A 16528-nucleotide genomic window follows, 5' to 3' on the forward strand; every position below is an offset into this window, starting at 1 on the left:
AATATTCTTGTGGCTAAATAAGAAGCACCAATACCCAAATTGTTTGGTTGCTCAAATCTTTTTAAGAACATGGGAAGTCAGAAGCCTAAACAACTTTATAAGTGTCCTGGTTTGGGGATTAACACACAACAATAAGTAATCAGTTCTTCTAATTAACAGGTATCTGAACTTTCAACTTCAATTTACTTCAGTACAGTTCAGCCCTCAGGAATCTAAGCACTTAAAGCTCCCAAGAAAATAACAGGAGGCTTCCTGTTTATCAGGATGCATGTGAAGTGTGAGCCTGTGGTTTGGAAAATATTACTTTTTCTTTTGACATCACACTCATTGTTTATCTCTAAGTGCCCTTCCTTCAGTGCCAGTCAATCATACAGAAACTTCTGTACTGAAATTCAGTGTGTGACTGAACACAAGAAATAGTAATACTATCTTAAACTAGCTGAAATCTCAAATACACAGTTAAGGGTTTAGCCAAGAACAAGAGCTTTATGCCCTCTTACTCCTACAGGTTTATTAAAATTCAGGACCATTTAGGAGTAAATGTAACTATCTGGAGGATGGTTATTACATAGCCTGATCTGAAATGTCAGCAGCTGACAGAGTCTGTGCTCCAGGCTGAAATAAAGAGTACTATCAAAACCATAATGTTCTTAACCCTGGGACTCCTGAAAGCAGCTGCGAAAATCTTTGACTTCGGTAGAGGTAATTTTTTTGCTCTTAGTGGCTGAGGCCTTTTGCAGTTGTGCTGTGTACTGCAATTAGGAGTCATTCAACTCTGATTTAGTATTGATACTTTGATAAAGAAATTTGGCTAGGCTTGAAACATAATTAGTGGCTGTCTAGTTTCTGTGATCAGCTTCATGCCGGGACAATGCTTGGATGGTGAAATAAGAAGAAACAAAAGGGTCAAAGAAATAGGTGGACTTATTTGATCCTTTTCCCTCGTGCAATGTTCTTACATGGAAATTGTGAGACATTAACAAGCTGGGACATTGAAGAGTTCCTGGAAAAAATAGTAGGGACCTTGAAGGTCATAAGATCTTAACTTTAAAAATAATTTGATGAGAAAGAGGATCAGTAGAAACCCAAAAGACTTTCTTCAGCTTAGTTACCACAGTGACATTGTAGCAACGGTCTTCACATTAGTCACAGTCAGCCACACTGACATTTTTACTGTTCCCAACACAAATCGAGTATTTGACACCCATGATTAGCAACATATATAGTTGATGATATTCATTGCATATGTATTGGACACTCAATTGCAGGACACAATAATTTTCCTTGGAAGTCCATGCATTCGTGTCTGTTCATACTAGCCAAGATATCACTGCATCTTGTCAGCATCTGGGTCTGCAGAGAGGATGTCCATATTTTTTATTTGTTTTCATTCCTATTCAATTTTTCTTCACTGTTTTTTTGTTCATAATCTTGTCTGTCATATGAATGAACAGAATCCATAAAATTAAATACACATATAAAAAGTAGGTAACCATCAAAGCCCCTGTTGGCTCATTTGATCAGAGTAAATAAATTGAATAAAAGATTTAAAGCAGCAGTACCATAGTAGTAGTAAAATATGTATTCTACAGTGCTCATTACCTAATTGAGTCAGAGTTTTATGACACAGACAGCATTTTAGTCTTTCGTAGGTTCGTGGTCTTCAAAGGTTTAATTAAATATAAGCATTATTTCTTATGTTCAGTAACAACACCTATGTATTTCTGAATGCAAAGACTACAGAAAAAGGGATAAACTCCACATAAAAATGCCTGCAGCATTTGTAAACAACTTCAGCCCTTTCTCTGCTTGTGGCATTTACCATGGGAACAGTTCTCATTCTCCCACTTCCTGCCTCCCAAGTATACTCTTTCGTTTAGACATATTTTCAATGTAGTCTTGCCATGGCATTATTGCCAGTCAAACTGCTGCCTGAATCTGATTTGCCCATTGGAATAAAACCATGAATGTAAGAGAACAGGAACAAAAACTGAAAATGTAATGAGCCTCAAGTAGGGTCACTCTTTTTTTTTTCTTCCTGCTGTTACTTAAGTCCTACCAGTTTGCTGAAATTTAAGTGTCAGTCAAAGAGAAAATGCCTGCTTCTTTCTTCTTCTACTGTTTTTATAGGATTAGAAAGGAGATGGAAATAGCTGTTCCTCTTTATCCAATGATTCACACACTAAAGTCACCACATAGTCAATCAAATGTCTGCACGCATATTGCCTCTCTGTATACACACAACTCCTATGTCCCTTCAATTCCTCTCCTGAATCACATTTTCTGGCTCCTCCAGCAGCATGGGACACTGCAAGGAACATTTAAGAGGCATAATCTAAGTAAGCCCGTGTCTGGAGTCTGCATTAAGCCTTTTATTACAGTATTGGCTGTTTTAAATGATGACCACTGAAGCCAGTCTTGTTGCCTGTGCTACAATTAAACCTTCTGCCTGTGTAAGGTTCTCAGTTCTCCACTGGGGTATTTTTCATAGCAAGTGAATCCTTAAAATAAAAGCTAGAGCTTTTTAAATCTCCTTATAACGTTATGAAAAGCAGTAGGGAAAAAAAGAAACTAGCATTTCATGTTTTATCGATACCTACATTCCATCTAACTTAGGAACTTCACAGAAGGTGGTAAATACTTTAGAAACTCTTCAGTTCTGCTCCATAAGACTGGATGCAATGGATTACTATTCCATGCAACAGATGTTTCATCTACAATAGTACGCAAACCATCTACTCTACACCACTGACTCATTAAACTCCCTAAAGTCGGATAAAAAAAGCTTCAAAATCTACCAGGATGCACTGAAAGCACTGGAGGTAAAGACCACACATGTGAAATGATGTGTCAAGAACTGTAATGAGAACATCCAGGTTAGTCCAACAGCAAGGGCAGGACAGCGCAATGGTTTTGGAAATTAATTGTAGGGAAGTTCCTTCTGAACCCAAGTGTGAGAACAAGTTTAAGCCTACCAAGTACACTGCAACAACTGTGAAATGGAGAAGTTTGTTGGTATCCTTGAGCAATGCATTTCCAGATATGGGCAATCTCCAGCATTGCAGTAAAAGACTTCAAACCTGAGACCAAGTTATTCAACAAGATAATGAAATATTCTTCCTAGGGTTTATAGATAACCAGCATAAACCCTTCATTTAGTAATGTGAGGCACAGCTGAATTAATGGGTACTGAGAGTACTGATGGTTTCACAAACACTGGCCTTGGTCCATTCACATTTCAAAAACACTCTAAATTTAGATGACATTTTTATAAGTCCAATAGTAAAATTTCATGGTCTGGTAGTTTGTAACAGTAGTTTTGACTGATAACTTTTCAATATAATGTCTCTAATTAAAAAAGGGTGGAGAGAGGTGATTGGAGCAATTATACCTTACTATTTAAGACCCCTGATACCTGCCTGGGGTTTTTTTAAAGGCAGAAGTTATCAACCACCTGGAAAAGGCAGTGAGCTAGTAAATAACTGTGTCTTCTTGAAGGTAAGTTAGTGAGACAAAATTATCAAAATTTTAGTAATTTTTTCATTACGTAAATGTAAATTAATTGCTCCAGACTAGATTAAGTATTTGAGACTGTGACCCATAAAAACAATTTAATTGGTACTATGAGTATTCATATAATTTTAAAAGTAACTAACTGAAATGTTAGTTAGAAACCCACTCTGCATGGGTTATAGTGTTAGGGTAGGGAAAGAAAGTAGAAGGACTGTTCCTAGGAGGAATTTTAAGTTGTATTTGGCTTCACTGGTGATTTTGCACACAGGAAAATGCATGTGCTCTTAAAATTCTTTGATAACACTTATTAAGAGCTATCATCAATAGAGAGAGGAACATGATATTTTCCAGAAAGACTAGCATGACCTTGAGAACTGATATTATAGAACAGAGTTGTAACTCAATAGGTGAGAAAGGGGCTATCATGTATTTAGAATCTAATAACAACCAACTCTAAGATCTCAGCAGCTGGAACCAGCTCAAGACAAGCATAACCCACAGGTATTATCATTTGTGGCAGTGAGTTACAAATTTGATACAGCTGTTAAAGAAAATGCTAAAAAATATTCCCTGAGGTATATTCTAAATTATACCACTACAGAATAAAAACTTTGCATTTTGATAACTTCAGTGAGTCATAATCAAGAGCAATTAAGTCTTTTTAGAAAAGATGAGGATGAGAAAATAATATAATAAAATTTATATGCTGAGAATAAGGCATGGAAGGCCGAAAAAAATTGTTCCATGTGTCTTAGAGTATCATCCAAACATCTATAACTCTGGAAATTATAATATACTTGTAAATGTTAAAACACAGAAAAGGTGTCAAGCAAGCAAAAACTGAAGTGATCCTCAGGTGGTCTTGGTTACGAATGGAGTTTTGTGGTGCATTTGCTGTGGCAGCAACTAACAGGGCACAATGGGCTAGTCAGCAGGTCTGCTCCCTTTTCTCTCTGGGTAGATACTTTAGTATGTTGCTCCAAAAATATGTCAGTGACTTTTCTCATGACTCGATAGTTGGGGAGAAAAATATAAGAAATAAGGGTGTTGGCATGTCATAGGAAAAAGACTTCTGAATCTTGCCCAGGGTCTATTTCACCAATCTGTTCACATAATAATAGTTAGTAAGAAAACTGTTCCAAAGCTGAGTGTAAGTACATATGTTTGGTGGTGGCTTTTTGGACACTGCGTGTCAGCTGGAACAGTCTGTCACATTCGCTGAAATAGGATTCAATATCGTTTTCCTAGACAATCTCATGTCAAAATACATCTGTCATGATCAATTGCTAAGCATAGTTCATGCTTTTAAAAAATCAGAGAGAGGAGTGAAAATATTTAACAGTGCTGAAAGAAAAAATTATGCCTCTAGTTCACTGAATTCATGGAAAATATGCAGAGTTCAACAACTACTTAAGAGTTGCTTGTCTTTTATCTTGGTCAAGGACTGACTTGGGACTTCAGGGCAGAGCTATCCACAGGGAGACAGATACCTGTGACAGAATCCCTGCAACTGAATAAGAGACTGAAGTCAAAATGCAAGGCCTCTTAGCATTTCCCTCATTTTAGACTCTGAGGTTGCTGAATCCTGTGAGTTATGTTCTGTAGTGTATGAGTGCCTATTTGTTGTATGACTGTGGTAGGTGGTTAAGAAGCAGTTCAGCTAAGCTGTGGAGCTCCAAAGCTCAGCACCTTATTGAAGTTACTGCACTGATCTGTGCTAATAATTAGGTAAATAAACTGCCACTTGACACCTGCCTGTCTTTATCTTTTAAACTTTTATCCAGAAGTCACAAATTTGCTCCATTCAAGGATGGACTGGATATAAACTTTGTGCTCTGGCACACTGCAGACACATTTTTACTCTCCACTCATTCCTATATTTTGCTATTAACCAAAAGGGAAAGAAACACAAACAAAAACATACAAAAAAAAAAATCAAAAACCTTAAAACCTATGAGTCAAAGCTCAGCAATATGTTCAGTATGTTATTAGTTGATTTGGAATATCCTTCCAAATGAAGTATGTTCCAAAATATTTTACAGAATTAAAAGCTTTGTGTGAGTACAACACAAAAACATAATCTAAAGTGTTTTGGCTAAAAAAGGAAGCCTTCTGTTCTCCTTACAACTGAGGCCAAACCAATTTTAATTTCTGGCTTCTTAATTAATGTTAAATACAGTTTAGACTGAGTTTCTCATCAAACAAATATTTCAACACTTCTAGATTTGCAATTATTTAATCCATTGTTTGATCTTTAATTTAGCATCCTGAGTATAAGAACAGTTAAGTTCAAAGTCTTCATATATTATGCCATCTGTTAATGGAAATCTGTATTTCAGAGTTATGCATAGTTGATAATTTTGTCTTTTTGCTACAGCTTGGCCATTTTTTTTTTCTCTGCTGGTGCCTAAAGGCTCTGATTTTGCTCATAAAATTTAATTTTATGGCAAAAGACTAGTCTTAAAAGTTGTCTTCATTACAGCCTAGCATAGACTGAGAACTTTTTGCAATTTTTCATGAGAAACAAAGAGACTGACCATCTGAGATATGAGATTCAAGTTCACCTGACTCTGTCTGGAGACCCAAACTTGTATTAGGTCCTTGGTAAAGTTGTTAGGCACTAAAGCAGCTCCTCAGCCTCTGGTTTATTGGTAGCTGAATTGATTCCTTCATTACTATCCATAGTAGGGTAGATGTGAACACCTCAACATTTACCTTTGACTAAATGTAGATTTAGGGACTTGATGCAGCTGTCCACTGTAGGGTGAGATGGCTTGTGGACTGAAAGTGTTTATTTTCTCCACAGTCTGCAAAGGAAACATTGAATGATAAATGAGAGGCAGACATCTGTGTTATATGGCTCTGAAATTGATCAAAAATTTAGGTAAAGATTAGATGTTATAAATTAATCATGACTAAGCAAGTTACTCTTTAGTTCAGGATGGAGGACAACCAAGACAAAACCCAGAATGTGGTAGAGCACACTGATGAAACTTAGTTTCCCATATGAAACATCAGTGTGAAAAAAAAAAATCATCCTTGTTAGTAATTTTGGTTTCAGTTTCAAAAGGAGAAATATTTTGCAGTGAAGGTTTCATTACATCAAGCACAATAATGTAAAATTTTTGAATTAGGGTTTTTTTGTTGGAGTTTGTGGGGGAGAGCACTGTTTTTGATTTGTTTGGGTGGGGTGGGGTTTTTTGTTTTGGTTTTTTGTTTGTTTTTTTTTGTTTGGTTTTTCAGAGGGGTTTTGCTTGGTTTTTCTTTGTTTGGTTTTTTTGTTGTTGTTTTGGGTTTGGGTTTTGTTTTAATTTTAAGCAAAAATTAACATGCTAGAAGCTCTCCAGAAAACCACTGTGTTTTTCAGAGAGCAGCAAGAGTGGGCTGCTCCACAAGGTCAGGGATGCTGGCAGCCAAGGGTGGCAGCAAGGCAGCCAGGCAGGGGCCTCCCCAAAAGTGGCTGGTCCCATAGCAAGGTGAGCAGAGCAGGTCAGGTAACAGTGATTAGGTAAACAGAGCGTCGAGGACTGTCCAGGCCAGTCTGTAGTGACAAGGCAGGTACTAAGTCAGGGTCAACAAGGCAGGGAGGATGAGCAAGGTGCTATGCCACGCACACCTACAGTGTAGTTTGGGCATCCTCCAAGGGAAGAGCCTGAGTTTAAGTGCAGCTCTCAAGTCAAGGTGTCACTCAGCTCCTTCTCTCATTTTAGCTGTTCTCCAGCAGCCTGATCCCATGTTATATGGTCATGCTCTGTCCAGAGCTGGCCTTCAGCCCAGGTAACTGTGCCCCTGGGAAGTGAAGCAGAGGGATGCGCATGGGGCCCTGGCAGTGTAACTACATACCTTGTAAAGAATAGAAGAGGTTATTTTGACCCTAGAAATTACAGACTTTAAATGAATCAAAGGGAAGGAAAGGAAATGGAGACAATGAACTTTACATAAGATCACAAATAGTGATGGAGCAAAGGTGGTTGAGTCCTTCTCCCCCTAACCAACATTTCAGTGAAACACCACTATTTGCAGCATGGGATCATCATGCTAAACTAAAGAAACTGAAGTTTGCTGAAAATGCAGAAGCTTTTTGAGGACAGCAGGGATAAATCTTAAGTATAAATTATATTGGGCTTATAAAATTTTTCCGAGAAGAATGATATGCCTTCCTTACTTCCCACACCACTCAATGCAGCCTAGGAAAGAGAGTTTACCCTCTGTTAGTGTCTCAAAAATTTCCCAAGTTGAGAAACCACAATTGTCTAGCACTTTATCAGAAGTTAGGTGTTTCCTTTCACTGTACAGAGCTGTTTGTTGGATAGAAATGCTGTTTTCACTTTTTTTCAGGGGACTTTTGCAGTTTTTTATAAAAACTGATGCTGTTTGATTTGAAAGTTGAAAGCTAGACTCTTAGATGATCTAAATCAACATAACCTTGTTTTTCTAGGCCCATGGCAATTTTTGGTGGCTGAGGTCTGGCATGTATTTTAGAACAAGTGTTATTGTCAAATCATAATCAGGGAGGTGTCTCCTGTTAAAAATGGTCATATTCCACTGTAAATTTATCTTAACAGAGAGAAAAGAACTGTGGAAGTTTCCCAAAAGAACTACTGTTTTCAATTTGTTTTAACATCAAGATACTATAGATTAAATACTTTGCTCATGGGAAAAAATCCTCTTATTTTCTAAACTGTGTAGAGGTTGACAGTTGCGTGTCATTCTGAGAGAAATTATAAACAGCTTATTACTACTTCATAGAATCAGAATGTACCAGTCGTCTTGGGCTTTTTCTTAGCTGAGGTGTGCTGGTTGGAAGCTTCTACCTGGACACTAACAGCCTAAATATTTTTGTGTGGCCAAAGCACAAGCTTGTGTGTTTCAGGAGTGCTGAGTAAGAAACTATTCTGGTAGCATAACCATTCTCTTGTAGCTATGTAAGATCTGAAGTGCTACATCCATGTACATTTACCTCCGCCTTATTCCAGTCTCTGTTACACAGTGATACATTATGGGTTAGTAGGTTAGTAGGGTTTTGGTGGAGAAATCCTAGGCTAGTGAAAGCAACATGCATATCCAGCTTTGTATGTTGACTGTTCCTGTGTTAAGCAAATGCTCAAGAGCCTTCTGCTACTAAAAGTGGACTCCGAGTAAGGTCTATGGTGAAAAACATCTGGTCTAAGGTCTTGTGTACTGATGAAACTGTCATGAAACTGGTGAGTGACCACCAGTTACTGGGCTTAAATAATACACTGATTAGCACACTCAACCCAATATAAATGGTAGTATTGCCCAAATACTATTTCCCGTACAAATTACAGGGGAATAAAATGTTTATGTTCATAATCATACAAATCCATGTCCACTGTAGAATTTATTGCAGATTTCTGACTACTCCTACAACTTGTCACTGTTTTCCTCAGTCATATTTTCCTAGTCTTACGTCCATGTGTTCCTCTACTCTCTCCTAATGTCACAGAGCTAAAGAATCCATGCTGGTGACAACACTGCTTAGGATAAATTTATTTGCTGGCATTGTCCTTGGTCTAGGGAAATATTCAAGTCAGTAGGAGGAAAAATTTTTGTAGGACAGACCTGCCTGTAGAGACAGCCTGTCTAGAGAAAAGTGTCTAAAATTGCAATATCTCTGCTCCCAACAAGAAGTCATTTGGGATACACATTCTGATTCCCAAGACAGACATTAGGCTATAAAATTTAGATGCTATAACACTTTCATTGTGGATATGTGGCTTGGAGTGGAGGTCAACTCCCTGTGCAAAGCACCCTTCTTATCCAGTAGACAGACAGCTGAATAGGCTGCTGAGCAAGAAGCCCCTAACACACATGTAAATTGTTAGGAGGTGGTGAGTTTACCAGTGTATGGATGTGATTTCTTCCTTCTCTGACTTTGAACCTATATTCCTTTTAATTAGCATTCTTAAATCTGGAAAAGCATTAGGCATAGATTAGCATAAGACTAGGCATCAGCATTGTCAATAGGTCTGTTATAGGGCAAGATGCCTTACAGGAGGGAAATGCAGGCAGTTGTATCGTCATTCAAGCATTTGCTGAACTAGAGAGAAGGAATTTTGCAGATCAAAAATGCTTATTAAAGGCTTGCCAAAATTTTGCTCAAATCTCCTGTTAAATATTTAGCTCCTTTTTTGATCCCACTATTATGGCCTAGCTGTTAAAATCTCTAGAGGTTTCAACAGTGCTACAGGTTGTGCTCTGTAAATACTATTCGACAGCAGAGGGGGTGACCACAGTGTAAGAGATCACAGATCTTCTTCCCAAGGGTGTTCAAAAATGAGCCTTGAGGGACTGGCATGCGTGGATAGGTAATTTATCTGTATGTGTGCACAGGGGCAGAGAAAAGATTGGAGAACTCTTATTTTCATCCTACTTAGCTCACGAAATCACTAAACTCTTAACAACATAGAGATTTAAAACAAAGATAAGCAAAATACTAAATTATTTAATACAGATTAAATAAACTCAAGAAAGTACGTATATAATAACTGGGTTAAGTTATTCTTGTTATTTCCCCACTTATTTAAAAGTATGTGCTTATACCCAATGCTGACCTATCTTAACCACATCAAACATTGGTGGTTGTCTTCCTGGAATTAATACATTTTCTTAGTTTCCTTTCCTCATTATTTATTTTCCACCATTCATTTTATGTTCTTTGGTTTATCTGTGTTACCAGAAGCTTGTCTAGTTCCACTTGTTTCTGGAAATTACATATGGTCCATCACTAAAAACATGTCAGCACTGCCTTACTCAGTGAAATCCTTGGGGAAGAGAAAGATATTTTGGGTACATAGTCAGGTCTGTTTAGATCAGACCTTCTTTGAAACGGTGATGTGCAGTTTATGAGATATAAGGGTATTTTTGAAAATAAGCATGTTCTAATTAGTCAGAGAAATTAGACCCTGCTATAGGCCTCATCATCTTAGTTACAGGTGTTATCAGACTACTGCAATGGTTTTCACAGCAGACATAAAAGGCAGCACAAATGCTGCTATCCCTTAAGGATAGCTCCCAACAGGCATAATATAGTTATGCTTTTTCCCCTATGCACACAACCACTGCAAACTGAAATCCTGCTTCAACTACCACTTAACTCTAAAGATGCCAAAGGCCTGTCTATGCTGCAGTTGCCAATATTCAATCATCAAATCACAGAATGATTTTTATTGGACCACTGGTGGCCATCATGTCCAACTCAAAGCACGGCTATCTTCAGAGATAGATTAGGTTGTTCAGGGCTTTGTCCAGCTGAGGTTTAAAAATCTCCAACATTGGAACATCCCCGGCATCTCTAGGCAGCCTTGTTCAGAGCTTAACCATTGTGAGATTTTGGGTTTTTAATTTATGCCTATTTAAAATATTTTACTGTAAGTATGCACTGCCTCCTAACATTTTACTATACACTTCTGAAAAGAGTCTTGCCCTACCTTGCCTTTAAGTAGACAGCACTGAATATCCCTCATTAGACTTCCTCCAGCCAAGCAAACTCACTCTCCTGTGTGTCATGTTCTCTATACCCTGCCAGAAATCCTTGTGGTGTGTCTATATTTGTCTTTAGTGGGGACCCAAACTGGATGAAGTATTCCATGTATGGTCACACAAGTGGCAAATAAAGGAGGAAAATCACTTCCCTAGATCTACTGGCTTTTCCCTTGTCAGTGATAGGCCCTTACAGTGGTGCACTGTTGACTCATACTTAGTTTGATGTACATTGAGACCTCAAATAATTCCTCAAAACTATTTTCTAGGCAATTTGTCCCAAACTCATACTGATGCAGGGGTATTGTATCTTCATACCTGCATGACTTTGCATTTGATTTTGCTGAAATTTGTGAGGTGCCTGTCAGCCCATTTCTTCTGTCTCTCAAAACCTTTTGGTGGGATGGCCTTGCCCTCCAGTTTATTAGTCATTGACTCTTTTTCCACCCCACAAAGTTCAGGAAATTGCTTTAAGTGCAATTATCCATTTAATTGACGGAGATAAACTGTATTGGTCACCATATGGACACCTAAGGAACAACATTCCTAGCAGGCTGTTGGTTAGATTTTTGAAATAGTGACTTAGAGCATGGCAGTCCAGCTGAGTTTTCACCTGCCTTGTAGTGCACCTCTAAACTCCCCTACTGAGCCACGAGACTTGCAAGGCACTAAGGAAAATGGTAGGAAGCAGTCATAAAATACCTCAAACTCTGACATATCATGTGTCACTTTCCCATGGCCCTTGTCCCTTTCAGCAATGGAGCAAAATTTTCCCTGTTGTTTTTTTTTTTTTCTAGAGAAATATTTCATCTTGCACTTCACCTCCCTTTGTAGTTTCAGCTCCAGCTTTGGGCCTCCTGATTTCACCCACTTATGCTCAGGCAATGCATTTGTGATACAGAGGAATCTAGAATCACAAAATTGCTTGGGTTGCAAAAGACATCTAAGATGATCAGGTCCAACTCTTAACCTAGCACTGCCAAGTCCAACATTAAAATATGTCACTATGTGCCACTTCTACACATTTTTTTAACACTTCCAGAGACAGAGACTCCACCGCTTCACTGGGCAACCTGTTCCAATGCCTGACAACTCTTTCAGTGAAGACATTTTTTCTAATATCCAATCTAAAGCTACCATGGTAAACTTGAGGCAGTTTTCTCTTGTCCTGCCACTTGTTACCTGGGTGAAGAGACTGATTCCCACTTCACTACAACCTCCTTTCATGTAGTTGTAGAGAGTGATAAGATCCCCTCCCTGAGCCTTCTTTTCTACAAGTTAAATACCCTAAGCTTCCTCAGCCACTCCTCATAAGACTTATGTTCCAGACCCTTCACCAGCTTCATTGCCCTTCTCTGGGCTCACTTCAGCACCTCAGTGTCTTTCTTGTGAGGGGCCAAGAACTGAACACAGGATTCGAGGTGTGGTCTCACTGGTGCTGAGTGTACAGGGGCAGAATCACTGCCCTGGTCCTGCTGGCCACGTTATTGCTGATACAAGCCAGGATGCCATTGGCCTTCTTGGCTGCCTGGACACCTGCTGGCTCATGTTCATGAGCCGCTACCACTAGCCACTGCTGTCCACTAGCCCTGCAAGTCCCTTTTGACCAAGCAGCTTTCCAGTCTCTTCCTCCAGCCTGTAGCATTGCAGGGGGTTGTTGAGATCCAAGTGCGGAGCCCTGAACTTCACCTTTCTGAACTTCATACAAATCGCCCATTGATCCAGCCTGTCCAGGTGCCTCTGCAGAACCTTCCTGCTCTCCAGCAGATCAACAGTCCCGTCTAACTTGGTGTTGTCTGCAAACTGACCAACAGCAGTAGATCCCCTCATCCAGACATTGCATTGATAGAATTAAACAGTACTGAACCCTGGGGTACACCACTTATGACTGGCCAAGTGGATGTAACTCCACTCACCACCACTCTGGGCTCAGCCAGCCAGTTTTTAACCCAGCAAACAGTATACCTTTCCAAGGCATGAGCAGCCAGGTTTTTTTAGGAGAATGCTGTGCGAAATGCTTCCATTCCTTCACGGCTCTTTTTTCATCCTCTTTTTTTTTTTTCTTTTCTCTGTTGAACATCAGTTACTGTACTTCTTGCAGACAGCTGGTAGAAACCTGTTTTCAAATTCTTACCAGTATCACTTACCAGTATCTCCTCCCAAACTATGAAGACATTCCTTTTGTTGTCTTTAATCCTCCCTTAGAAACTCTGGTAGGTTTTTGTTTGTTTTAGGGTTTTTTAATATTACTCCCTTGGAAAAAAAAAACACATCAGAATTGTGTAGTGGTATTAATGAACTTGTTGTCAGACTTTGAGAATCCATCTGTATCAGCATAAAAAGATTTTTTTTTTCTTTGTTGACATAACATATACAAATAAAATTAATCAGAATAATATATGTCTAATTAGTAACATCACTCTAGGAAGAGCTGACATTATTCAGTTGTGAGACTTTATTAGTATATAAAATTATTACTTTTAAATGTTTAATTTGGAGTTAACTTTTGGAGTGAATGCTGGAAGGTGCTTCATGTAGTCCTGCATGTCATGACCATGCTATGAAATGAAAGTATGCAAGAGTGAGCAGCATAAATTTGAGACTATAGTTATTATGTCACTAATGTGTCCATTAAGTTTTCATGTTAAGTTTCATTACACTGTCATTACAGCACTTTTGTTTTTGATGTATCAAACCACTACTACAGTGCATATTTGTTGACATTTCATCTGTTTTAGAAAAGCAAATGATCACAAGTTACCAAGGAAACTAATAAGCGGTATGCAAGAAATGGGTTGCGCAATTTGTTTTGCTGGATAGCGAGTCACTGCTGTTTTAATGTCAATTAAATTACACCTACTTCTCACATTGATAAAATAAAAACAAACCATGTACCATTTAAAAAAAAAATTGCATAGCCATATCCATTTAATAAATGGAAATGAACATTGTATTGTAGCTTATACAGATGGAAGATAAAGAGCAATGTAATTTGCTGAAGATTTTGTGTGCTTTATATAAAAAGTACTTTATTTTATGGCTTTGTGGAAAACCTTCTTTTCCACTAAGTCCATAAGACTACATGACCACAAACCTTAACACCTGAAGCAATTTTTAAGACTGGGATGTACAAATTTGTTTTCTTACTTCTAATTGCCTGCACAGTTTGGTAGAAAAACTTTCATTCAGAGTTGCTGTCGAGTTGTATTGTGGAAAGAGAAATGCTTTGAGTAATTCAGATCTATGGGGTTGAAATCAATTTAGGCTGGCAACTCAGATAAAACAGTTCACCTGCTACAGCTCTTGAGCAGATTACATTTATGAGCTGCATGAATGAAAACCAAATAGTTTATTTTTTTTTTTGAATACAAGATCCTCAGGTGACTTTACCTTTTGAAGCCACAATAGCTGTTTTTAGGTATTGTTGTGTCTATTTACTGTGGAGGGAAACATTGTGGACTGTAGGCCTGGAGAGCATTTTTTCATGCTTCTGACCCTTGGGTGGAGGACCACGAAATTTTAAAATAATGCCGGATATTTTTAGGGTTTTTTAGTTTCTTCTTTTTTTTTCTTCTTGCTTGTTCACCCAAGCCTTACATATTCTGTATGGTTTGGTTTAATGAGCTATATCACATCCCTTAACTTTTCCCGTGTTTATAAGCTTTCACTGCCAGTAAGTTCACCATAATACTTGCAAGGCAGATGGAAAACAAAGCAAATGCTGCTGCTGCCTATGCACTGCTTAAATTGACTGTCAGTAGCTGTGAGGGTGTGCTCAGCTGAGTTCCAGGAGGACAGGGAACTAAGCAGGGCATGCCTACTGTGGATGGAACAGAAAGTGGAAGAAGCTCCGCATTTTGAAAGTATAATGTTGTGGGTCATTGCTACCACAATGAATTTGTTAAATGGATTTATTTTCTCACTTTTGGATTTGCCCTCAGTGATAGTAGGACTGTCTTCACTGGAACACTTGCTCATTACAGCCTATGCAAAACAGATTCATGTGTGCTATAACCAGGACCAGACCATCCCACAGTGTTTTCTTTGTGTTCACAGTAGAAGGTAAGCATGAGTGCTACTTGATACTGATAACCTTCAAAAACACAGTATTAGCTGGGTAGCATATCTTAACAACTGTGATAGGAAGGACAGGGAAGATGGTCCACCTGTCCCTTTGACTTTAAAATCCCTGAAATCATGGGAAATGTGAGAGGATCAGCTGAAAGCCTTTTTAGCTTCTTTCTCTGTTTAGATAGCATTTATTTAAAAGTCTTTTTGTCAGTGGGGTTAGTGGGGATTGACCAGTTCTATAATGAAATCCAATAATTGCCTGGGGGCAAAATTGGATCAGCAAGATGTCTAAACTGCAGGTGGAAATGATGAATTATCCAGCTATTGTCAGAAGCTACTGAATTTTCAATGTAATGATTGTTGATAGAAATACACCATGGTGGTGTGTTCCCCCCATCTTTCTGACGATATGCTGACATTAACTCCTGGAGGTCCTACAGCATGGAGCACAGTAGTGATTGCCCAAGCAAGTCCAAGTGCCTTGTGGATAGGGAGTGGAAGAAGTGGTTACAAATGAATAGGTGGAAAGAAAAGCATAGGATTGGTATGTAGAAAACCATAACAATATAATTCTTTTTGGGTTTTCTACACTCTAGTTCTACCTTGCAAGCTGTATGATGAAAATAATGTTTCTACTGATCCTGTTTATAATCCTTATTTCCCAAATGTTTGACTTGAATACCTGTGCCTGGTTTTGCAAAAGTCCTCATGGAAAATAGTGAAAGAAACCATTGTGCCTGCTATTTTTAACATATTTCCCCCAAAAGATGCAAACTTGCTGAAACTTGGCTGCACAGAAAAGTTAGAAAACCCTTTTGTGAAGTGAGTATTGGATACAATAATATATATTTTACTGGGTGTATGCAAACATGAAACCTTCATTTTGTTTTGCCATTACTAAAAAGACTGAAAAATTAAATATATGGTAAGATCACTTATCAAATATTCTATAAACTTGGAACATAGATTACACCACATTTATCAGTTTGGTGTTCTAGTTAATAATATATGCAAATGGACTAGTAATGTGGAAGTACACACCACAAGATTTACAAAGCTGGAATAAGGATTAAATTCAGGAAAGTACTTCCTGCAGAGGAAAATGTGTCATCGTAAATGTGAAATTGTTACAACAAATGCAACTGTTGAGTGCCTAAGGAATTAGAAATGAAGTTGAAGTGTATGAGACTGAACAAAAAAATCATTCTGTAGCATCTTGTAAAAAGTAACCAGAATTAAAATTAACACAGTGTATTCAGAAAACAATTATGAAAAGACAAAATGGAAATACATTCTCTAAAAGTATTAATCAAAGACAATAGTTACAGGATGATTTTATACCAGTCAATCAAACTTCAGACAAAGGAAGAAAGCAGCGTTTAGATTCAAATTAAGGAATTAAATTATATAGTAACTCAGACAACTGTTTTTAGGTTTGTAT

Source organism: Myiozetetes cayanensis, unplaced genomic scaffold, assembly GCF_022539395.1.
Source record: "Myiozetetes cayanensis isolate MyiCay16 unplaced genomic scaffold, myiCay2020 scf1, whole genome shotgun sequence".
Taxonomy (NCBI): Eukaryota; Metazoa; Chordata; class Aves; order Passeriformes; family Tyrannidae; genus Myiozetetes; species Myiozetetes cayanensis.